This window comes from Pecten maximus, chromosome 3, assembly GCF_902652985.1.
Source record: "Pecten maximus chromosome 3, xPecMax1.1, whole genome shotgun sequence".
In the NCBI taxonomy this organism is placed as follows: domain Eukaryota; kingdom Metazoa; phylum Mollusca; class Bivalvia; order Pectinida; family Pectinidae; genus Pecten; species Pecten maximus.
In genome coordinates this window covers 17169620-17195078 of record NC_047017.1, presented here as the reverse complement: position 1 = coordinate 17195078, position 25459 = coordinate 17169620, and the positions used below count along the sequence as shown (strand labels likewise).

General features: G+C 36.1%; 1 protein-coding gene and 1 non-coding gene across 3 annotated transcripts in view; one reads left to right on the top strand and one right to left on the bottom strand.

The window, feature by feature from the left end:
• Positions 1-24241, bottom strand: part of LOC117323388 (protein dispatched homolog 1-like) — a 39578-nt gene extending 15337 nt beyond the window's left edge. For both annotated transcript variants that reach the window (XM_033878575.1, XM_033878574.1), the window contains exon 1: positions 24114-24241. The gene's annotated coding sequence lies outside the window, so the exon portion shown is untranslated. The remainder of the gene's footprint in view (positions 1-24113) is intronic.
• A 199-nt stretch (positions 24242-24440) lies between these two features.
• Trnas-gcu lies at positions 24441-24522 on the top strand. Its single transcript has one exon. It is a non-coding gene; the product is annotated as a tRNA-Ser (tRNA).
• Positions 24523-25459: the final 937 nt, after the last annotated feature.

Below are 25459 nucleotides of genomic sequence, written 5' to 3'. Positions count from 1 at the left end.
CTAGTGTGAAAAGAATGTCTAGTTTAGGTTACATAATATATATATAGGGTATTTACTAGGGTTGTGGGGTGTTAGAGGAGGTATAGGGTATCCAGTATAAGTAACATAATATAAGTTTAAGATATATATATATAGGGTATTTACTAGGGTTGTGGGGTGTTAGAGGAGGTATAGGGTATCCAGTATAGGTTACATAATATATATAGGGTATTTACTAGGGTTGTAGGGTGTTACAGGAGGTATAGGGTATCCACAGGTTACATAATATAAGTTTAAAATATATATATAGGGTATTTATTAGGGTTGTGGGGTGTTAGAGGAGGTATAGGGTATCCAGTATAGGTTACATAATATATATAGGGTATTTACTAGGGTTGTGGGGTGTTACAGGAGGTATAGGGTATCCAGTATAGGTTACATAATATATATAGGGTATTTACTAGGGTTGTAGGGTGTTACAGGAGGTATAGAGTATCCAGTATAGGTTACATAATATATATAGGGTATTTACTAGGGTTGTAGGGTGTTACAGGAGGTATAGGGCATCCACAGGTTACATAATAAGTTTAAAATATATATAGGGTATTTACTAGGGTTGTGGGGTGTTAGAGGAGGTATAGGGTATCCAGTATAGGTTACATAATATATATAGGGTATTTACTAGGGTTGTAGGATGTTACAGGAGGTATAGGGTATCCACAGGTTACATAATATAAGTTTAAGATATATCTATAGGGTATTTACTAGGGTTGTAGAGTGTTAGAGGAGGTATAGGGTATCCAGTATAGGTTACATAATATAACCTTAAAATATATATAGGGTATTTACTAGGGTTGTGGGGTGTTAGAGGAGGTATAGGGTATCCAGTATAGGTTGCATAATATATATAGGGTATTTACTAGGGTTGTAGGATGTTACAGGAGGTATAGGGTATCCACAGGTTACATAATATAACCTTAAAATATATATAGGGTATTTACTAGGGTTGTGGGGTGTTAGAGGAGGTATAGGGTATCCAGTATAGGTTGCATAATATATATAGGGTATTTACTAGGGTTGTAGGGTGTTACAGGAGGTATAGGGTATCCACAGGTTACATAATAAGTTAAAAATATATATAGGGTATTTACTAGGGTTGTGGGGTGTTAGAGGAGGTATAGGGTATCCAGTATAGGTTACATAATATATATAGGGTATTTACTAGGGTTGTAGGGTGTTAGAGGAGGTATAGGGTATCCAGTATAGGTTACATAATATAAGTTTAAGATATATATAGGGTATTTACTAGGGTTGTGGGGTGTTAGAGGAGGTATAGGGTATCCAGTATAGGTTACATAATATAAGCTTAAAATATATATAGGGTATTTACTAGGGATGTGGGGTGTTAGAGGAGGTATAGGATATCCAGTATAGGTTACATAATATATATAGGGTATTTACTAGGGTTGTAGGGTGTTACAGGAGGTATAGGGAATCCACAGGTTACATAATATATATAGGGTATTTACTAGGGTTGTAGGGTGTTAGAGGAGGTATAGGGTATCCAGTATAGGTTACATAATATAAGTTTAAGATATATATAGGGTATTTACTAGGGTTGTGGGGTGTTAGAGGAGGTATAGGGTATCCAGTATAGGTTACATAATATAAGCTTAAAATATATATAGGGTATTTACTAGGGATGTGGGGTGTTAGAGGAGGTATAGGATATCCAGTATAGGTTACATAATATATATAGGGTATTTACTAGGGTTGTAGGGTGTTACAGGAGGTATAGGGTATCCACAGGTTACATTATATAAGTTTAAAATATATATAGGGTATTTACTAGGGTTGATAGGGTGTTACAGGAGGTATAGAGTATCCAGTATAGGTTACAAAATATATATAGGGTATTTACTAGGGTTGATAGGGTGTTACAGGAGGTATAGGCTATCCAGTATAGGTTACAAAATATATATAGGGTATTTACTAGGGTTGTAGGGTGTTACAGGAGGTATAGGGTATCCAGTATAGGTTACATAATATATATAGGGTATTTACTAGGGATGTGGGGTGTTAGAGGAGGTATAGGGTATCCAGTATAGGTTACATAATATATATAGGGTATTTACTAGGGTTGTAGGTTGTTACAGGAGGTATAGGGTATCCAGTATAGGTTACATGTTTTAGGTTTCATGGGCATTCAGTATATGTTGATGTAGAGCATGTCGTTTTCACATACTTAAATTTTCATGATTTACACTCAAAATTGGAAAATTGAATTTACACAAATTGAATTCCAGACCTGTGAAGGAAGTAAATTTTTATTGATATCACCTTGAATGTTATTGACTCTAGCTGTTATTAGAGAAGCTGAAGGACATACCAGTATCCAGGTACTTAAAATGCCTTTTATCATAAATGTAGTTTTCCTCGAATTACAACTATTGGATAAATCAAAGAAAAATACAGTTAGCTCTTAAAATACATCGGAATATTTTAACAATGAAGAGATCATATTCATTAAACAGCATCAGTAGCAATGATGCAAGTGATGATGTAAATTACAAGAGGCCCAAGGGCCTTAACGGTCATCTGACTCTAAATTAAAGAACATTATACTATTGTAGTATGTATTCTCTGTAGCAGGTATAGTGGCACTGTTGGCTATGATGGCCATTTTGGAATTTGGATAAACACGAAAAATAGCACTTGATCAAGACTATCTCAGGATCATTTCTGGTAAGTAAGAGCTGAATCCCACTGGTGGAATTTGAAAAAAAGTTTGAAATAGGTGTTGTTCAGGAAAACCATGATTGCGCAATCATGTTACAAAATTGGCTGCCGTGGCAGAGGCAAAAAAATAACAACACTTTGTTGGCTCTGCTTCCTTAACATCCTCACCAATTTCAAGCTCAATCGCACCAGTGGAACTGGAGAAAAAGTTTAAAATGTGTTTTTCAAGATGGTTGCCATGGCGGCCATCTTGGATTACTGACTGACCTGAAAAATAACAACACTTGGTCAGGACCATCTCAGGATCATTTTTGGTAAGTAAGAACTGAATCCCATCGGCGGAATTTGAGAAGAAGTTTCAAATAGGTGTTGTTCAGAAGAACCATGATTGCGCAATCATGTTACAAAATGGCCGACATGGCTGCCATGTCAGTTTTTACAAAGCCAAAAAATAACAACACTTTGGTGACTATCTTTCCTTAACATCCTCACCAGTTTCCAGCTCAATTGCACCATTGGAACTGGAGAAAAAGTTTAAAATGTGTTTTTCAAGATGGTTGCCATGGCGGCCATCTTGGATTACTGACTGACCTGAAAAATAACAACTCTTGGTCAGGACCATCTCAGGATCATTTTTGGTAAGTAAGAACTGAATCCCATTGGCGGAATTTGAGAAGAAGTTTCAAATAGGTGTAGTTCAGAAGAACCATGATTGCGCAATCATGTTACAAAATGGCCGAAGTGGCTGCCATGTCAAAGTTTTTACAAAGCCAAAAAATAACAACACTTTGTTGACTCTCCCTCCTTAATATCCTCACCAACTTCCAGCTCAATCGCACCAGTGGAACTGGAGAAGAAGTTTAAAATGTGTTTTTCAAGATGGTTGCCATGGCGGCCATCTTGAATATCTGACCGACCTGAAAAATAACAACACTTGGTCGGGATCATCTCAGGATCATTTCAGGCAAGTTTCAGCTCAATAGCACTGGTGGAACTTGAGAAGAAGTTTCAAATGTGTTTTCAAAATGGCGGCTGTGGCGGCCATCTTGGATTTCAGACTGACCCAAAAAATAACAACACTTGGTCGGGACCATCCCAGCATCATTTCAGGCAAGTTTCAGCTCAATCCCACTGGTGGAACTTGAGAAGAAGTTTGAAATGTGAAAAGTTTACGCACGGCGGACGGCGAACGGGGGACGGCGCACGACGACGGACGAAACATGATGACTATAGGTCATCCTGACCCTTCGGGTCAGATGACCTAAAAATTGCGACGACCAGATCCCCAAGTAAATTCCACCTTAATTGTAGAAGTATATATTGGTATAGAATTAAAAATGCTTGGAATGCATGTTATTTCAGTATTTTCTTGATGTCATTTAAATGCAAATACATTGCATTTAGGACTTAAAAATTCTGTAAATGCAAATACATTGCATTTAGGACTAAAAAATTCTGGAAATGGTGAAATGTTTTTCAAGGTCTCCCGAAATCTGTTGTAGTGTTGACCACTATATATTTGTAGAATTCAAACAGATTTACAAATTTGCATGCTGTCCTGCAATCAAAATTGTGGGAAGAAATCTCCAGACAAGATTAAAATTCTGAAGAAAATAAACAGCAATAACTCAAGAAAACACAACCACACATATGATAATAATGTTAACCAAATCAAACTCATTTTAATATTTTTGAAACATAAGATTTTTTCCCCCAATTTGAAAATAAATCATCATCATTTGTTACATTTGACCCTATCATTTAGTCCAGATCTGGTCAAGGATACCAAGGGTAATTAATAGCTCTTCTGCAAGTACAGGGAAGCTATAGAGGAATATATTCTACCCATCATAACCTTTTCCAAAACTAAAAACAAATCACAAGTTCAGGGTATTGATTATGTATAGCCTGTTTCATAAAAGCTAGCTGTAAAGGTAAGGAGAAAGTACAAAGGATAATCTACCACCCACAGACATGGAATTATAATGAAGTGACAATTGTGAAAACTTGACATTTGACCCATTTTAATTCTAGTAAAGTGGATATTTAACAGTAATAATATATACATAAATATTTAAGGAGTAAATCATAAGCATGCATGATCATTTTTTTTTTTAATCTGATAAATAATGTCAACAATGACTCTTCAATAATCATAAAATCTTGGTTCAATCTGTGGAATAAAATATGAACAAAGGGACATAACTGAGAGTATAGCTGGTGTGCCTTAGAACCATTTTTAATATGTGACACCCTCTGTCCCAAGAGGTGTTGGCAATAATGACTGCATATAAATCCTGACAACTGTAGATGACAGTATATCGGATATGACCAGACAAGGCGACAAACACATGAGGTAGGAGATACATCAATACATATATATATATATATGTCACAACCTTCTACCCATGAGACACTCAGATGTCACAAAGGTGGGCAAGTCCAACCGATATGTCCTGATAAAATATATACACAGTGAACAAAGGCCATCAATCTGCATATAAATATAAACATACACTGATTTAGGTTCCTGCATATATATACCCTGCAGGCGATATAAATATAATGCCCCCGCCATGAAATGGGGGGGGAGGAGGGGGGGGGGCATATAGTGTTACCCATGTCTGTTGCGTCCTGTCGCATATCGCGTCCCGTATAGATGCAATATGTAATTAGCTAATCTTAGGAACTGCTAAGTTTCAAGGTGTCAAGTGGCAGTGGGGGCATTTATGTCTTACAGACATTTTCTAGTTTTACATAAGATGACGCATTTGTAGGTAATCTGTTGAAGGGGCTTGATCTGTTGAAGCGAGCTACCTACGTTTTCTTTTACATAGATCATGAGGATGCATGCACATGTCTATGACCCCGCCGTGAAATGGAGGGGCATATAGAGTAACCCATGTCCTCCCCATTGGGTCGTGTCTCGTCCCATCCCCATGCCATGCAACTAGCTAATCTCAGGAACTGATGATACGATCCTCATCAAACTGTTTCAGTGTGTCAAGTGGCAGCGGGGGCATGTCTCACAAAGATTTTCTAGTTTTTCTTATTTCCTAAGCCATGTTCTACAAAGATTTTCTAGTTTTTCTTATTTCCTAAGCTATGTTCATGTGAATTTACGTGCCATATTTAGGATAATTTACAATATTATATACTGTTGCATGCTGATGCCAGTATCCGCCGACATCAATCATGATCCACAAAAATATTAAGTGATTATCACTACTTTATACAGGGTAGTGGGAGGTTCTCCTTTATATTTATAATACTCAGCAACTGCAAACATAAACAGAGAATAACTAGAAGTGTAAGCAGCCCAATCTAAACCCAAACATCCACACTGTAATCAGAAACCTTGATTACATACACCAGCTCCCATTTAATGTTTGATCCTTAAAACTTTAGTCTGAATATTTTTGTGAAAAAAATGAAGTTGGAAATAATTAAATATAATGTGTATAATTCATAGATTCTATCTAAACTTATGACTATGACATATGTTCTGAGCTTTAATGAATTTGGTTATGACAATGAATAGTAATGTATTGGGCAAATTTCAACCAAAGACAGGATATCAAAAACAAGGGACATAACTCTAAACAAAATCATCAAAATATAAAACAAAATTTATTTATAACTAGGTTTGTATATATCATGTGCAAAGAGTAAGAAATATTACCCCAAAGAACATGTATAAAAGAAAATGATGGAAGGACCATATTCTGTCCACAGACAGGATATCATAAAAGGGACTTAACTCTAAAGAAAAAAAGAGAATAATGATAAATGTGTACTGTGTAACTATACCTTGTAATAATCAAGTGTCCCATAAAAACCTCTTTAGAGTGAAAGCAGCATTTCTCCTGGCCAATATCTACGTTCAGATGGATCACAGACAGAAAGACAGACAGATGGACAGAAGGATACATCAAACATATACGCTTTGCAGAAAAAATAATCAATGATGACCGAAAAACCTGACTTAAGTATCTTACTTTCTGTCACCCAAAGAGGTACATAAACTACGTACACATTTGACAGTAATTTGAGATATATGCTCTGGCCAAGTGTCACAGACACTTAACTCATCTGAATTTGTAGATTTTGAGGTACAGCCAATATTCATTGTCTATGTTCGTATTTAACTGTTCCTTTTTCATTGGTGATTTTTGTTTTTGCTCAATTTTTATTTTATTTTATTCTTTCTAATTTCATTCTCAACTTAAAATATTTCCAGACTAGTGATGACATTCATGAAGTGCCTGGGCATGTAGATTCATGTCTTTGCAATGTTACATGTTATATGCCATATACCGTCGGTATTGTCATTTCAAAAATGAAGCAAGATCTATCATTTCACAATTTAGCCAATCAGTACATGTATATCAATGCACGCACTGACAAACAACAATGAAAGAAACATGTAACAAGTTTCGTGCTGGCTTTCCTTTCCGTAGAAAAGTGTTAAAGCAAAGTTAAACGACACTCACAACTGACAGACAGTAACGTGTACATGTGCTAGTCGTCCAAGGTCAAGGTCACATGGTGTCTGTGTAAGAATGATTCCTGTGATTGGGGGTTCCGACATGTGTTCCATCAGGTAAAGTATCAATGTCAAAGATAGGGTTAATTTAATGACTACTAAGTATCTGTATCTATGTGTGTATTTTTATTGATGTTGACTTGACCTACAGTCAATACTACATCTGCCCCCTGGGTATACTGTATCGCTGTGTATAACCTAAATGACCTTTCGCATCCACAAATCAAATACCAGCTTTGTCTGCCCTGGGCCTGTCGGTATTTTAATGAGTTTGGTATTGGCCAAGAATAGGGTATTCCAATGGATCCGAGCCACAATTTACCATTAGAGCAAAAACACATGCTCTCATCTATAAATTGTTTTAGAAGTTTTTAGAAATTCTCATCAATTATTTAAGGTATTATCTTATATTTAGAGCATATATAACATCATTTAATTTAAAATATCTTTTGATCTACTACAAAGGTGTTTGATCAGGATGCAATGATTTTATGAAACATTTCATTATATCAGTTCATGACACTGTGAAACAACATCTCCCAGCAGAACAAACTGTTATTTATAAAGAACAGCTAGAGAAACATCTCCCAGCAGTACAAACTGTTATTTATAAAGAACAGCTGAAGAAACATCTCCCAGCAGTACAAACTGTTATCTATAAAGAACAGCCAGAGAAACATCTCCCAGCAGTACAAACTGTTATTTATAAAGAACAGCTAGAGAAACATCTCCCAGCAGTACAAACTGTTATTTATAAAGAACAGCTAGAGAAACATCTCCTAGCAGTACAAACTGTTATTTATAAAGAACAGCTAGAGAAACATCTCCCTGCAGTACAAACTGTTATTTATAAAGAACGCCAGAGAAACATCTCCCAGCAGTACAAACTGTTATTTATAAAGAACGCCAGAGAAACATCTCCCAGCAGTACAAACTGTTATTTATAAAGAACAGCTAGAGAAACATCTCCCTGCAGTACAAACTGTTATTTATAAAGAACGCCAGAGAAACATCTCCCAGCAGTACAAACTGTTATTTATAAAGAACGCCAGAGAAACATCTCCCAGCAGTACAAACTGTTATTTATAGAGAACAGCCAGAGAAACATCTCCCAGCAGTACAAACTGTTATTTATAAAGAACAGCTACAGAAACATCTCCCAGCAGTACAAACTGTTATTTATAAAAAAACGCCAGAGAAACATCTCCTAGCAGTACAAACTGTTATTTATAAAGAACGCCAGAGAAACATCTCCCAGCAGTACAAACTGTTATTTATTAAGAACGCCAGAGAAACATCTCCCAGCAGTACAAACTGTTATTTATAAAGAACAGCTAGAGAAACATCTCCCAGCAGTACAAACTGTTATTTATAGAGAACAACTAGAGAAACATCTCCCAGCAGTACAAACTGTTATTTATAGAGAACAACTAGAGAAACATCTCCCAGCAGTACAAACTGTTATTTATAGAGAACAACTAGAGAAACATCTCCCAGCAGTACAAACTGTTATTTATAAAGAACAGCTAGAGAAACATCTCCCAGCAGTACAAACTGTTATTTATAGAGAACAGCTAGAGAAACATCTCCCAGCAGTACAAACTGTTATTTATAAAGAACAGCTAGAGAAACATCTCCCAGCAGTACAAACTGTTATTTATAAAGAACAGCTAGAGAAACATCTCCCAGCAGTACAAACTGTTATTTATAGAGAACAACTAGAGAAACATCTCCCAGCAGTACAAACTGTTATTTATAAAGAACAGCTAGAGAAACATCTCCCAGCAGTACAAACTGTTATTTATAGAGAACAGCTAGAGAAACACCTCCCAGCAGTACAAACTGTTATTTATAAAGAACAGCTACAGAAACATCTCCCAGGAGTACAAACTGTTATTTATAGAGAACTAGAGAAACATCTCCCAGCTGTACAAACTGTTATTTATAAAGAACAGCTAGAGAAACATCTCCCAGCAGTACAAACTGTTATTTATACAGAACAGCTAGAGAAACATCTCCCAGCAGTACAAACTGTTATTTATAGAGAACAGCTACAGAAACATCTCCCAGGAGTACAAACTGTTATTTATAAAGAACAGCCAGAGAAACATCTCCCAGCAGTACAAACTGTTATTTATAAAGAACGCCAGAGAAACATCTCCCAGCAGTACAAACTGTTATTTATAAAGAACAGCTAGAGAAACATCTCCCAGCAGTACAAACTGTTATTTATAAAGAACAGCTGGAGAAACATCTCCCAGCAGTACAAACTGTTATTTATAGAGAACAACTAGAGAAACATCTCCCAGCAGTACAAACTGTTATTTATAAAGAACAACTAGAGAAACACCTCCCAGCAGTACAAACTGTTATTTATAAAGAACAGCTACAGAAACATCTCCCAGCAGTACAAACTGTTATTTATAAAGAACAGCTACAGAAACATCTCCCAGCAGTACAAACTGTTATTTATAAAGAACAGCTAGAGAAACATCTCCCAGCAGTACAAACTGTTATTTATAAAGAACAGCTACAGAAACATCTCCCAGCAGTACAAACTGTTATTTATAGAGAACAACTAGAGAAACATCTCCCAGCAGTACAAACTGTTATTTATAAAGAACAGTTGGAGAAACATCTCCCAGCAGTACAAACTGTTATTTATAAAGAACAGTTGGAGAAACATCTCCCAGCAGTACAAACTGTTATTTATAAAGAACAGCTACAGAAACATCTCCCAGCAGTACAAACTGTTATTTATAGAGAACAACTAGAGAAACATCTCCCAGCAGTACAAACTGTTATTTATAAAGAACAGCTACAGAAACATCTCCCAGCAGTACAAACTGTTATTTATAGAGAACAACTAGAGAAACATCTCCCAGCAGTACAAACTGTTATTTATAAAGAACAGCTAGAGAAACATCTCCCAGCAGTACAAACTGTTATTTATAAAGAACAGCTAAAGAAACATCTCCCAGCTGTACAAACTGTTATTTATAGAGAAAAACTAGAGAAACATCTCCCAGCAGTACAAACTGTTATTTATAAAGAACAGCTAGAGAAACATCTCCCAGCAGTACAAACTGTTATTTATAAAGAACGCCAGAGAAACATCTCCCAGTAGTACAAACTGTTATTTATAAAGAACGCCAGAGAAACATCTCCCAGCAGTACAAACTGTTATTTATAAAGAACGCCAGAGAAACATCTCCCAGCAGTACAAACTGTTATTTATAAAGAACAGCCAGAGAAACATCTCCCAGCAGTACAAACTGTTATTTATAAAGAACGCCAGAGAAACATCTCCCAGGAGTACAAACTGTTATTTATAAAGAACGCCAGAGAAACATCTCCCAGCAGTACAAACTGTTATTTATAAAGAACGCCAGAGAAACATCTCCCAGCAGTACAAACTGTTATTTATAAAGAACGCCAGAGAAACATCTCCCAGCAGTACAAACTGTTATTTATAAAGAACGCTAGAGAAACATCTCCAGCAGTACAAACTCTTATTTGTAAAGAACAGCTACAGAAACATCTCCCAGCTGTACAAACTGTTATTTATAAAGAACAGCTGGAGAAACATCTCCCAGCAGTACAAACTGTTATTTATAAAGAACAGCTGGAGAAACATCTCCCAGCAGTACAAACTGTTATTTATAAAGAACAGCTGCAGAAACATCTCCCAGCAGTACAAACTGTTATTTATAAAGAACAGCTAGAGAAACATCTCCCAGCAGTACAAACTGTTATTTATAAAGAACAGCCAGAGAAACATCTCCTAGCAGTACAAACTGTTATTTATAAAGAACGCCAGAGAAACATCTCCCAGCAGTACAAACTGTTATCTATAAAGAACAGCTAGAGAAACATCTCCCAGCAGTACAAACTGTTATTTATAAAGAACAGCTAAAGAAACATCTCCCAGCAGAACAAACTGTTATTTATAAAGAACGCCAGAGAAACATCTCCTAGCAGTACAAACTGTTATTTATAAAGAACAGCTAGAGAAACATCTCCCAGCAGTACAAACTGTTATTTATAAAGAACAGCTACAGAAACATCTCCCAGCAGTACAAACTGTTATTTATAAAGAACAGCTAGAGAAACATCTCCCAGGAGTACAAACTGTTATTTATAGAGAACAACTAGAGAAACATCTCCCAGGAGTACAAACTGTTATTTATAAAGAACAACTAGAGAAACATCTCCCAGCAGTACAAACTGTTATTTATAAAGAACAGCTAGAGAAACATCTCCCAGCAGTACAAACTGTTATTTATAGAGAACAACTAGAGAAACATCTCCCAGCAGTACAAACTGTTATTTATAAAGAACGCCAGAGAAACATCTCCCAGCAGTACAAACTGTTATTTATAGAGAACAACTAGAGAAACATCTCCCAGCAGTACAAACTGTTTTTTTTATAAAGAACAGCTGGAGAAACATCTCCCTGCAGTACAAACTATTATTCATAAAGAACAGTTGGAGCAACATCTCCCAGCAGTACAAACTGTTATTTATAAAGAACGCCAGAGAAACATCTCCCAGCAGTACAAACTGTTATTTATAAAGAACGCCAGAGAAACATCTCCCAGCAGTACAAACTGTTATTTATAAAGAACGCCAGAGAAACATCTCCCAGCAGTACAAACTGTTATTTATAAAGAACAACTAGAGAAACATCTCCCAGCAGTACAAACTGTTATTTATAAAGAACAGCTACAGAAACATCTCCCAGCAGTACAAACTGTTATTTATAAAGAACGCCAGAGAAACATCTCCCAGCAGTACAAACTGTTATCTATAAAGAACAGCTACAGAAACATCTCCCAGCAGTACAAACTGTTATTTATAAAGAACGCCAGAGAAACATCTCCCAGCAGTACAAACTGTTATCTATAAAGAACAGCTACAGAAACATCTCCCAGCAGTACAAACTGGTTTTTTTTATAAAGAACAGCTGGAGAAACATCTCCCTGCAGTACAAACTGTTATTTATAAAGAAGAACTAGAGAAACATCTCCCAGCAGTACAAACTGTTATTTATAAAGAACAGTTGGAGCAACATCTCCCAGCAGTACAAACTGTAATTTTTTCATCAGTATATATTGTTATTTAAAAAGAACAGATGGAAAAACATTTCACTGCAGTATTCTATTATTTATAAAGAACAGCTGGAAAAATATGTTACAGCAGTAGATATCTATTTATAACCCCTCAGGAGAATGCACTGTCATATATATTGATTTCACATGTTGACAACTTTATATCCAACCAAAAAAAGTGCATCAAATCTTCACCTAACACCAAGACTTCTGATGTCACCAAATTCCAGGCAGAAATCGATCCTAATGTAAGATTTTATTGGCCAAAATCCTAGTCACAGCAGATCACACATGAGAATGCTTTAATAAATAATTCCTTTATAATGGATTCCCTTGTCTAATGGATTCTTGGATTCTGGCAGAAATTAACAAATTGTACATGATCACATAACATGCAGCTAAGCTTAAGTCTGATCATTACAGAGACACAATTTTATGAGAATAACTCTCAGATTTTCATTTCTCTGGAGATGGAGTCAGCAAGTGCCTATATCTTAAAAGGGTTATACCATACAAGATACCTTCTAAGCTGTTCAAGGTCATCCAAGGACATAGCTCCTAGGCTTAAAGATAGTCTCCCAATTAATTGTATGATAACACAATCCTAATATCGTATACTCCAAGACTCTTGCAGCTGTAGGTGAAAATTCGAGACATCAAATAACATATGATCAATAATTCCATTGGAATCAGAGCACAACAGAACATAATCTTCAGAAAGCCTGCCAGTCATCTAAATCAGTATTTATCCTACACCAGAGCTATACCCATCTTTCATATCTAAACCATCCATGTTACCATTAGTGATTTATGTACAAAATCACAGCTATAACATAAAACCTGCACACTGATCATGACATGTCTTCAATAGCAACCAGACTGGCAAATAGTATCTGAGGAAGTTCCTCAGATAGGTATAAATGACAGGAGTTTCTGAGGTGGAGACAGGTAGATAACAGTAGTATCAAAGGTAGATACAGGTGGATGGTAGTAGTATCTGAGGAAGTCCCACAGACAGGTAAATGGCAGTAGTATCTGAGGAAGTCCCACAGACAGGTAAATGGCAGTAGTATCTGAGGAAGTCCCACAGACAGGTAAATGGCGGTAGTATCTGAGGAAGTCCCTCAGACAGGTAAATGGCAGTAGTATCTGAGGAAGTCCCTCAGACAGGTAAATGGCAGTAGTATCTGAGGAAGTCCCACAGACAGGTAAATGGTAATAGTATCTGTGGAAGTCCCACAGACAGGTAAATGGCAGTAGTATCTGGGAAGTCCCACAGACAGGTAAATGGCAGTAGTATCTGAGGAAGTCCCACAGACAGGTAAATGGCGGTAGTATCTGAGGAAGTCCCAGACAGGTAAATGGCAGTAGTATCTGAGGAAGTCCCACAGACAGGTAAATGGCGGTAGTATCTGAGGAAGTCCCAGACAGGTAAATGGCAGTAGTATCTGAGGAAGTCCCACAGACAGGTAAATGGCGGTAGTATCTGAGGAAGTCCCAGACAGGTAAATGGCAGTAGTATCTGAGGAAGTCCCACAGACAGGTAAATGGCGGTAGTATCTGAGGAAGTCCCAGACAGGTAAATGGCAGTAGTATCTGAGGAAGTCCCACAGACAGGTAAATGGCGGTAGTATCTGAGGAAGTCCCAGACAGGTAAATGGCAGTAGTATCTGAGGAAGTCCCATAGACAGGTAAATGGCAGTAGTATCTGAGAAAGTCCCACAGACAGGTAAATGGCAGTAGTATCTGAGGAAGTCCCTCAGACAGGTAAATGGTAATAGTATTTGAGGAAGTCCCATAGACAGGTAAATGGCAGTAGTATCTGAGAAAGTCCCACAGACAGGTAAATGGCAGTAGTATCTGAGGAAGTCCCTCAGACAGGTAAATGGCAGTAGTATCTGAGGAAGTCCCACAGACAGGTAAATGGTAATAGTATCTGTGGAAGTCCCACAGACAGGTAAATGGCAGTAGTATCTGAGGAAGTCCCTCAGACAGGTAAATGGTAATAGTATTTGAGGAAGTCCCACAGACAGGTAAATGGCAGTAGTATCTGGGGAAGTCCCTCAGACAGGTAAATGGTAATAGTATTTGAGGAAGTCCCACAGACAGGTAAATGGCAGTAGTATCTGGGAAGTCCCTCAGACAGGTAAATGGCAGTAGTATCTGAGGAAGTCCCTCAGACAGGTAAATGGCAGTAGTATCTGAGGAAGTCCCTCAGACAGGTTAATGGCAGTAGTATCTGAGGAAGTCCCTCAGACAGGTAAATGGTAATAGTATTTGAGGAAGTCCCACAGACAGGTAAATGGCAGTAGTATCTGGGAAGTCCCACAGACAGGTAAATGGCAGTAGTATCTGAGGAAGTCCCTCAGACAGGTAAATGGCAGCAGTATCTGAGGAAGTCCCTCAGACAGGTAAATGGCAGCAGTATTAGTATCTGAGGTGGAGACAGGTAGATAATAATCAAATGACAGCAATTTTAATTTATTGTATTCATTTGGTAATAAAATCTCTTGACTTCAAACAAGTGTATTGGGTATTGCTAAAGCAATACTTAATTGTCCCCTACTCGCCTCTGCTAAAAATAGTAACAGTGACCTTGAACATGACCTAAAAAGTCTGACACTCAAACTTGTTCAAGATATTATGATCCTTTATCATAGTGTGAAGTTTGATCTAAATCCTTAAAGTAATGAAGCTGTTAGAGTACTGACAAACTTTAGTATTACGTGTATACGTACAAAGACGGACAGAAAATAAACCTATAACCCCCTAGTTTCACCGTTAGGGGACTAATATAGGATGTCGCTATTCAGGAAATGAAATAACATTTGCTGGCATTACATGGTCCTACTGCTGGATGAATACTCAAGGTAAGTTGTATCTTCATTTCTATGAACACCATCTAAGCATCTCTTTAAACATAATGTATATACAAACTTAACTGTGCTTTTAAAACTTTGGAGGTATGGATGACACAAGCTAGTACTATCCCCCATCAGCATCACCTCAATTGACTTATCAAACCTGTAAATATTTGTCAAAACTATGTTAAGACAATGTGTTTTAGAACCTTAATTACGTGTCAATAATATTCAGTACATTGCGCAACCGGAAGGAACTCATGTATCACCACACGATCATCGCAAAACCCAAGATGCATCACAGAAGTCAGAACGACTTAATTTGATGTCAACCAGTGATTAAAAACCTATGGAAATAAAGCTGAAAGATATAAAGTTGTGCTGCTAAGGTAAATCAAACCACAACATTCACATTCATAAAGCAGCAAAAAACACATCAGATTAGGACTTCTACGATGTGGTTGTATTCCCTAATAAAATTTCCCCAATTTATCATCAATGTGGCAGAAAAAACTAGTATCAAAACGGCAGATAGAGTCAACATACCGGTTATTGTCACCACCAGCACACAGACAACGCTTGGTGACATTTGCACTTTGTGGTTTTACTCCTTGCCAAATTCCGTAGAGAATTGTTGATTCATAATGCCATCAGATTTCCTGCAACACTAGATCTCTGCAGACCTGTACATTCTTCTGTGATAGCTATATACAGCTGAATACAGACACAATCAGATGGATACCGGCAATTGTCTTGTTGTATCAATGGTTCATTTACAACGGAATCCAGGGTATGGAATGATCACATGGTGTTGGCATGGGAAACAATAGAAATAAATTAAATGCAAAATAATATTGTTACAAAACAGATCCTGTTGAAACATTGTCAGGATACTTTTGCTTGGTGTCAGGAAGTAGAATAAATCAATTAAATAGAAGATAATTTTGTCATATAACAGTTGTAGTCCCTATTGAAACACTGTTAAGATGTTTTTGCTGGTATACGTCATGACTGCTGCTATATGAAGCACATTAGACCTCTGAGAGTGTTACTAACCAGCGACAGAAGATCATTACCTCAACAAATATTTACAAAAAAATAAATAAAAATAATAACAAATTATCCATTTCATCACTTGCAATAAAACTATTTCAAATACATGACACAAACAGGCTACAATGCAACAACATGGCGATTATTTGTGGCTGAGTGCTAATGAATTGTTCTTGTCATTTAAAGGTTGATCAATGCTGATGAAATTGAACAAATACAAAATTAAATTTGAATTGTCTATATAGCTATATGCTTAACTAGAGGAAAAAACTCTTCTTGTATGAAATGATAAATTTCCAATATTTTCTTGCGTGAATGTTGGCCATCTTCAAGCAGGAGTGGTAAGGATGCATAGACTGATATCGTGATTCGCCAGCCGTTATTGGGTAGAAACTATACCCAAGTTCTCATGGTTTTAGTACATTTAAATTATGGCACACACAACAGGGATATAAAATTCAAGTAACTTCATCACAACAACATATAGATATGGGTGAAAAGGAACAATTTTTTATTTGTCGCACTTACATACACACACAATTACTAATAATGAGAATGAATATTCACAGCTTTATTTCAACGGACTAAAGCTACGATGAGCTTAGAATTTACAGGACGAAACAATGGACAGATTATGGGCTTAAATTTTACAGGCATAAACAACGGACAGATTATGGGCTTAATATTTACAGGAATAAACATTGGACAGATTATGGGCTTAAATTTTACAAGAATAAACAATGAACAGAATATGGGCTTAAATTTTACAGGCATAAACAATCGACAGATTATGGACTTAAATTTTACAGGAATAATCAATGGACAGATTACTCTTATAATTATCCATCATAGCTAATTGATTAAGATGTACTGCAATTCCTACAAATTCTAACAAAAGAGACTTCTTAACCCTACATCTTTAATAGTTGAACACAACATGAAAATGAGAAACAAAACAAACCAAGCAAATTTTAAGAAGACATCATTCCTACTGATGAACTGCACAAAGTCACTTCCTCTATTACGTAACTAATTATTTCTGAATGACCATAAACTTTCGATAAAAATGAAGTAAGATCCGGTAATCTGTAACATAACAATCATAATAAATTCTATTTCCAACTTTTACACTTCATTGAAGTGAGTGTATTTACTTCAGAAAGGACATACAAGACAATTCTGTGAATTACAGTGCCTGAATGAATGTACATGTGCAATTACATGTCAAGAATGGACAATCTCTTTTATGAAGTAGTTTAAAGGTAAAAATGTAGGTCAGAGTGACCCACTTTTGATACATGATACACTGCTAAAATAGACCAATGGGAACTACACAAGAAGTTTGTTCTTAAGAAGAAATAGTAATAGGAAACTTCAACTCTCAATACCCATGACCACCTGTTGGCCATTTTGTTTTCGATAAATAACTAACTTCAATTTGTCAAAATTCAATATTGCCACCTGTCAGCCATTTTGTTTTCTGTTTAGTCTAAACCCTTTTTTAAATTCAATATGCATATGTTAAACTGAGGACCATAGACAAACTACATATGAAATCTGTGAAAGATCCATCAAACACTTTCTGAGAAATATCCATCAAATACTTTCTGAGAAATATCAGAAACGAGGATTGTTAACAGACAGACAATGCATGGATGGATAGGTTAAGGGCGACCAAAAAAATTACCAATTATTAAATCTATGGAATAAAATTCCACAATAAGACAATAATATGTTTTGATGCAGTTTACAAAACTAGAAATTCAAAATAAAAATGTGACATTTTGTATCAATTGATTTTAAGACATTTCCGAATATTAGCGCGGCATAGATATAGATTCCACAGAGAAACGTGTAAAGGTTATTACCAACTATCACCCGGCATGTACAGAAAAGAACATGTCGTCTGGTGAAAGGTTTCAACATTTTTCACCATGTCTGACAGCAAGTACCAAAGCAACACGGGGTGAAGGAGGTGGCCCGACTCCAAGCTAACCTCACAATGCCAGCATGGTAGCGCAGACAAACTGATACCAACAGCACTTGTTAGGTCTCATAATATATAACATCTCTAGACTCTTAGAGAAAAAGCCAATTGGTTTAACTAGTTTGGAATGATATCTAAATGCCAAAGTATCAACTGATAAAAACACGGAATATAATATTACTAAAGAGAGATATTTTATTATTGAAGAGCTTGCATTATCAACTCCCTAACCTTTTCAAAGAAGCCATTTTAGACAAATCTTTCTGAAAGTTAAGAGCCCATAAAGAAATATTGAGGGTGCGGACACACTGACGGACCATTGTTAAAGAGCACACTGTCTTCAAGGATGCCTTAACACAAAATACATAGCCAACAAACCTCTCTCCACACTTTACGTATTTCCTTTTGAGATGTGTAGATTTCAAATAAATTCTCAAAAACAATTATTCCTGACACAGATTAGTCATAAAGAAGGTCCTTAGCAAATTCGTGCAACTATATATGAAGTAAAACTTGATTACCAATATGGACCTTTCTATGAAGGTTTCAATATTATAGAAACTTCATATTTTCTTCTATCTCATTTAGTTTATATCACATAGGGATCAAAGAGAGGCCTTTTTAAACATCACACATTTAGCTAGAAGTCGTTATAATAAATTGGAACTGTTTGTATATTGCACTGACTGTTCTATACATTATATGCACTTGACTCAACTTATCACGCAATTTTAAAACATTTCTATTTATAAACATATATATGTAATCAACTTGTGTCTTACATTTTATCTTTGTTTTTGTTCTGATTTGATTGGCCAGTGAAGCCAGACCACTAAATGACAAGTTTAACACTAATTTGCTTTACCCTATATAGCCAAAGGGGAAAACTTGTAAAAAAAAAATATCTCAATTTGAAATCAATTACATGATAAATGATGCATCAGCAGCCTTACCAAAGGAGGCAGCTGGAAGGTTAGAATATACCAGGGCAATTTTATAAGTCACACAGTTCATCATTTGATTCTAAATAACCTATAATTATATATAGGCCTCAGCTAATCTAAACCCACATCCTCATGCTGAACAGAAATTTGACTCATCATCATATTAAGATAATTTGTCTATAAACGACCATCAACTGCCTATTCTAATTCACCAACAGCCGATACATTAGACCTGTCAATGATGAACTTTAGAACAGTTCGACCCTAGCAATCCTGATTACTTCAGCATCATTTACGCCCTGTTTTCTGATGTTTGTCGCTGTGGAAGGAAAGACATTCATTTGGGTTTGTTTGCTTGTTTGTTGGGGTTTTTACCCCATGAACAACCAGGATCATTTCAGTCTCTTCTTGTAGCAGCTGGTGGCTACCTCACTGAACAACATGCAAGAGACTTTCACATGCTATCAAGAGCAATTTAAATAATGAAGTAAATTACTGTATTGGAAATAAGTCACTGTCAACAAATAAGCCCCTGTCCAAAAAATAAGCCACTTCCCACAAATAAGCCAATGCCCCCAAATAAGCCCTCTTCATTTTTACAGAATCATCAATTTTAAAACAGGAAGATGAAAGGGGTTCAGAAATATGCCGTTCCCAAACTAATACTAAACGTTTACACTAGGGAAGAGGCTTATTTGAGATTTACAGTAAATGTCTTGCTGTAGGACATAACCACAACAGCAAAGAATTTCCTGTGATCTCAACTTCCTGATAAAAAAATAAAACCACAAACCGCACAAGTAGGAATGGAAAATTACATTGTCTGACGCTTCCCAACTAAGCTTCCATTGAGGCCCATCCACACACTTTAAACAGCTCATTGATGACTCTTAATAATGAAAACTCTGAAAGAAACTGACAAACAGGATTTCTTTTTCCTTTCAATTCTGTCTTTTTAAGTTGGCTTAAATAAATCGGTTAATGTGGACTTGCATATCGTGTACCTAACCCTGTGGTTTACAGTACAATGAACCTACTGTATCCCTCATCCTCACAATATAACACTGTTGTGTGCTTCATTTATTGACTGTATGTTTCACTTCTAAAATGTTGACAGAGTTACACTTTTTCTAATGAGTAACTTGGGCGCTGTAATTGTAAAGCCTCCTTTTCACAGTGAGATTTCACTAGAATCATCGTCAAGTTGAAGCAGCGAAAAAAGTCTTAGGACATAATTGATCCATTAGCTAATTTAACTATTTCATGTGAGTCTTCAATTGGTAATATCATTAGCTGTCCCAAACTATTTATTAATGAAGCTTTTTTGGTGATTAGTGAATGAAATATCCAAACAAATATCAAAGTTGTAGAATGGGGAACTATTTCTTTCAAAAAATAATTTTTCTTTTTGAATATCAGACGTGTTCTCGGGTATTCCATACCCTTTTCTCTCATACATACAGATGTAATACTGGTCCGTCACGTTTTCTGAGGCTGCATTGCATGGCTATCCATGTAATAACTCCTTGTTATTTAATTATGATGATATAATGAAGAACAATGATGTGACATAATGGCGACAACATAATGGCCATCTTTCCATCAAAACTTGAATATCATTCTCTAAATTCCAGCTGGTTTTCAGAAAAAAAAAAATACAAAAAGTTTCAAAAAATTGTAACATTTTCCGTTACCAGCATGAAGAATCCAGTCACGGTTTTCTTGAAAGCATTAACAGTTGAGAATTTCCAAAACAGCGGAATGTTTAAATGCAGAATATGGGAAAGTTGTGATAGAAAAGACAAATATGATAGAAAAATACTCTTTCACATGTGGAACTGAACGATATGGGTATTTTTCCTAAGGGATCACAACATGAGATAAAACCAAAAATAGCCATATCATTTACACCCACATATGAAAGAATCTTACAATAATGCATACTGGTACATACTGTGTCTAATGTACCATTTCTTCTATTGTTTTCTTCTTCCCAATGTCTCCTTTGGCACTGCCTCACTTATGGCCTTCAGCTGAGTGTTCAACCCTGTAAGGATGATTTTTGGCTTTGTCTCTTGGCCGAGACATATCAGCATTTCTAACAATAGTAGTTGATACTCTTGCTTAATGCTTAAAGTGTGAAGTAGTATCATGTGTATTAGAGGATGGTGGGGTTTTAAGTATGTACATTAGCTGATTGGTATGTTGTGAGCCTCATATTGAAGGATTTCAATTTTGCCGGATATAAATTATATGATGTATTATTTTTCAACATAATCCCCTTCAGTATCTAAACACTTTTGCCAGTGGTGTTTAAGGGCCTCAATGCCCCTTTTATAGAACTCTGTTTTCTTGGCTGTTCAGAAAGTCATTCACTGCATGTATGACGTCATCATCGGACTCAAACTGGGTGCCTGAAATAGCTGTTTTCAGTTTTGGAAATAGATGAAAGTCTGATGGATGAGATCAGGTGAATAAGGCGTATGCTCAATCATGACAGACTTATGAAGCATTGTCCTGATAGAATAACACACCTTCAGTGAGCTCTTTCTGTGGCGCTTAAGTTTAATATTTTCCCGTAGACGCCTCAGGAGTGAAGCATAGTATGTGCCATTGATTGTTTGTCCCTTTTGGAAATATCTTTAGCAGAATACCATCTGCATCCCAGAAAACTGATGCCATAACCTTTCCAGCTGATGGAACAGTCTTTGCCTTCATTGACGGGGGAGAGCCAGGGTGCTTCCATTGTTTCGATTGTTGTTTGGCCTCTGGGGTGAACTGATGGACCCATGTTTCATCCATAGTGACAAATTTCTGAAGAAAGTTGGCAGTATCTTCCTCAAGAGGTTAAGATTAGCATGCGATAATGTGCACCTGGTGTGCTTCTGATTAACTGTCAGAAGTCTTGGTACCCATCGACCAGAAAGCCTTCTCAATGCAAGATCCTCAGTCAGAATGGAATGTATTCTTTCCTTTGAAATGCCAACTCTACTGGCTATATATCTTTCTGTGACTCGTCTGTCAGTCATAACAATACCATGAACTTTATTGACCATTTCTGGGGTTGCAACATTGACAGGCCTTCCAGGATGGGGGTCATCCTCAAGGCTCTGTCGGCCAAGCCAAGGTAGGAATTTGCTTGAAGTATGTAGAAGTATGCATAAAGGGGTGGTGGTAGGGGTTTGTTAAATATGTACCAGAATGCATTAAGAGGTGGTAGCAAGGGTTTATTTGAAGCATGAACCAGTATGCAATCTATGCATTAAGAGTGGTGGTGGTGGTGGAAGGGGTTTATTTGAAGCATGAACCATTATACATTAGGAGGTGGTAGGGATTTATTTGAAGTATGAACCAGTATGCATTAATGGTATGGTGTTGTTTAAAGTATGTACCAGTATGTATATGCATTAGGGTCAGATTTCATGTATTTGATTGATAACAACACCTATTTTGCTTATTATAAAGAATTTTTTTAACACTTTTCTTTTTTTTATTGATTCTCACTGATTTTGCAAAAACTTTTCTTTTTTTGGAAGGTGTAAAAAACTTGAAAAAAAAGTGTTCAACAAAAGTTAAGCAAAAGCGGCTAGGTGTCGCTATCAATCAAATATACCAAAATGCTTTATACATAAGGTACCCATGAATACCAACTGATATCAATCAGGGGTTGGCCCGACGTCTGGGGCTACCAAATTTTCAGGTTGAGCTATTGAAAATTGTACAGCCCAGGTACCAGCCCAGGGCTAGTGACTACTTGCCCATGACATTGCAGGAAATAGTGAAACCAATAAATTCAATTATATTCATGGAGGTGACCAAAACACAATTTGAAACCTTAACATTCTTGGCAGTAATTAACCTTACCTAAGTATATAAGATGCCTTGTAATATTCAATTCAGAACCCTGAATCTGGCTTTATATTCAGCATTTGATTTTAGAAGTTAGACACTTAGGTTTGGGAAATGATATTTATATAGATAAAGGAAAAGATTATATTTTTTTTTCAAATGGAAACTGATAGACAAATGCATATCAAATGTATAAAAATATATCATTTCTGAATGTGTTGTTTATTTAATCTTTGATTATACATTTTTCCCTTAAATTATTATTTATTGGGCTAGATGCTCTAGTAGATTTTAGTTCAGGCTAGTAGATTTTAGTTCAGGCTAGTAGATTTTGGGTGTCTAGTAGAACGGCTATCTGTCAGAAATTATCCGTCTGTCGTCCAGAGCTACGTACGTTATTGCAGCTAGGTGTCTACTATAGCCCTTGGATAAGCGATTAGAAAAACGTTTTTTTACAATTAACTCTTACAATTCAGTTCCTAACATTTTTCATAGTGTACAATATTTGATTTCTTTTAAATAAAACTAGAATTCCATAAAACATGCCTTGTATCAATTTGAAACATAAAAATATGCTTTATGATGTGAAATGTGACATTTTACTCAATTTAACCATTACAAGCAATATTCAAAGTTCTATATGGATAAAACTCAATCTGACAGCAACTAGGCCTTATATAAATAGGAACTGCCTCATGATCGGTGGATAAAAACCAGAATTTTGATACTGATACCATAACAGAACTGCAGAATACTACAACAATAATATAGATTAAAGATATATAAAAGATAGACTAGATGCAAGAGAATTAGATAAGAAACTGATTGACCGAGACCACTTGTAGAGTAGGTCAGTCACGGTCGTAATCACACACATTGACAAAACTTGTGTCACACATCTTATGACAGGTGTGGTGAGCTTGACTGCCGCTCGAATGTGTCATATGAGCTGCCACATACTTTGATGTCAATAAGGCTTTAAAACATACAGAATACCACAGCACACAAAGCTAATAACAACTATACATACGAACAACGACTTACCGTAGCACCGGCTCTATCGCCTTTGTACACAGTTAAATTATGAACTAGCAGCTGACATCCAGGTTGTGTGACCTAAAAGTGCACCGGAAATAAACTTGTACAGTAAATGTATCGAGCTTCGTGTTATATATTGCACACTACAACTGACAACTTGTATAAAAAGTGGGAAACCACGCGAATCAAAGAAGAAGAATAGTCTTTAAAATGTTGAAGTCTATGCAGAATAAAGAGCATCAACAATTTGTCAAAATAAACAAATGCGAGTACAACTACAAGGAACAATTCTGTATTTATAAATAGCTCGTACTCAAAATCGGTACTCAACCAGACGAGGTGGCCGAGTGGTTAAGGCGATGGACTGCTAATCCATTGGGGTCTCCCCGCGTGGGTTCGAATCCCATCCTCGTCGTCGGATATTTTTTTTATTTTTTAATTTCAAAACATATTTTTTGGGGTTGTTGATATTTTAAAATGATATTAACTTATTTTAGAAAAATGGAAATTATCCAAAAATTCTCTAAATATTGCCTATTGATAAAAATATGCTTTTCAGCTAAATAATGCCAGCTAGATCCTTTTAGGATAATTAATAATAAAACAATTAATGAACACCCACACAGACCTTATATCAAATTAATCCATGTGTATGCTGTTCACTAATATGTGAAAAGTAGGAACATCAGTCCATATAAGTCCACTAAGTATTATAATAATAATATATATGTGCGTATTTCATAAGGCACACATTGCATAAATTCCATGAAAATTGTAGCAAAAAAATCTTACACTTTCTCAATTCAAATAAGCACCTATATCATTTACCGTTAAACGTTCATGTAGTGAATGAGCGAATATGGAAAATTGGAGATGATATCTCATTTAAATATCATATAAAATTTTGGCATAGTAACATTTAATTTTTTTCTGAGGTCTGATATAGCCCACCATCCCCCCTTTAGTGTCATTCCTATAAAGGACTACTTACAACCGAACACCTGGGTGAAGTCTAATTTGCATATCTGTTACCGATTTCTTAAAATAAATTGTAAAAACTTTAACCAAAAGATCTGGTCCGGAGCTATATGTGCACATAAGTGCAAAATACATTTCTGGGATTTTCCTCTCTATTTGATATTTGGTAAGACGCAGAAATTCATCAATATTTTTAAGAAAATATTGTTTCTCTCAAACGTAAGGTAAACGTTTCTATATGTATGCTAAGGAATGTTATTGAATATAATGAAATATAGCTTTCTGAAGGCAGATAGGCACAGAAATCTAATTTTCAAATGTACAAATTTTGATATTACATATGTGCCCGCTTCCTGATCTTCGATGGAATTTGT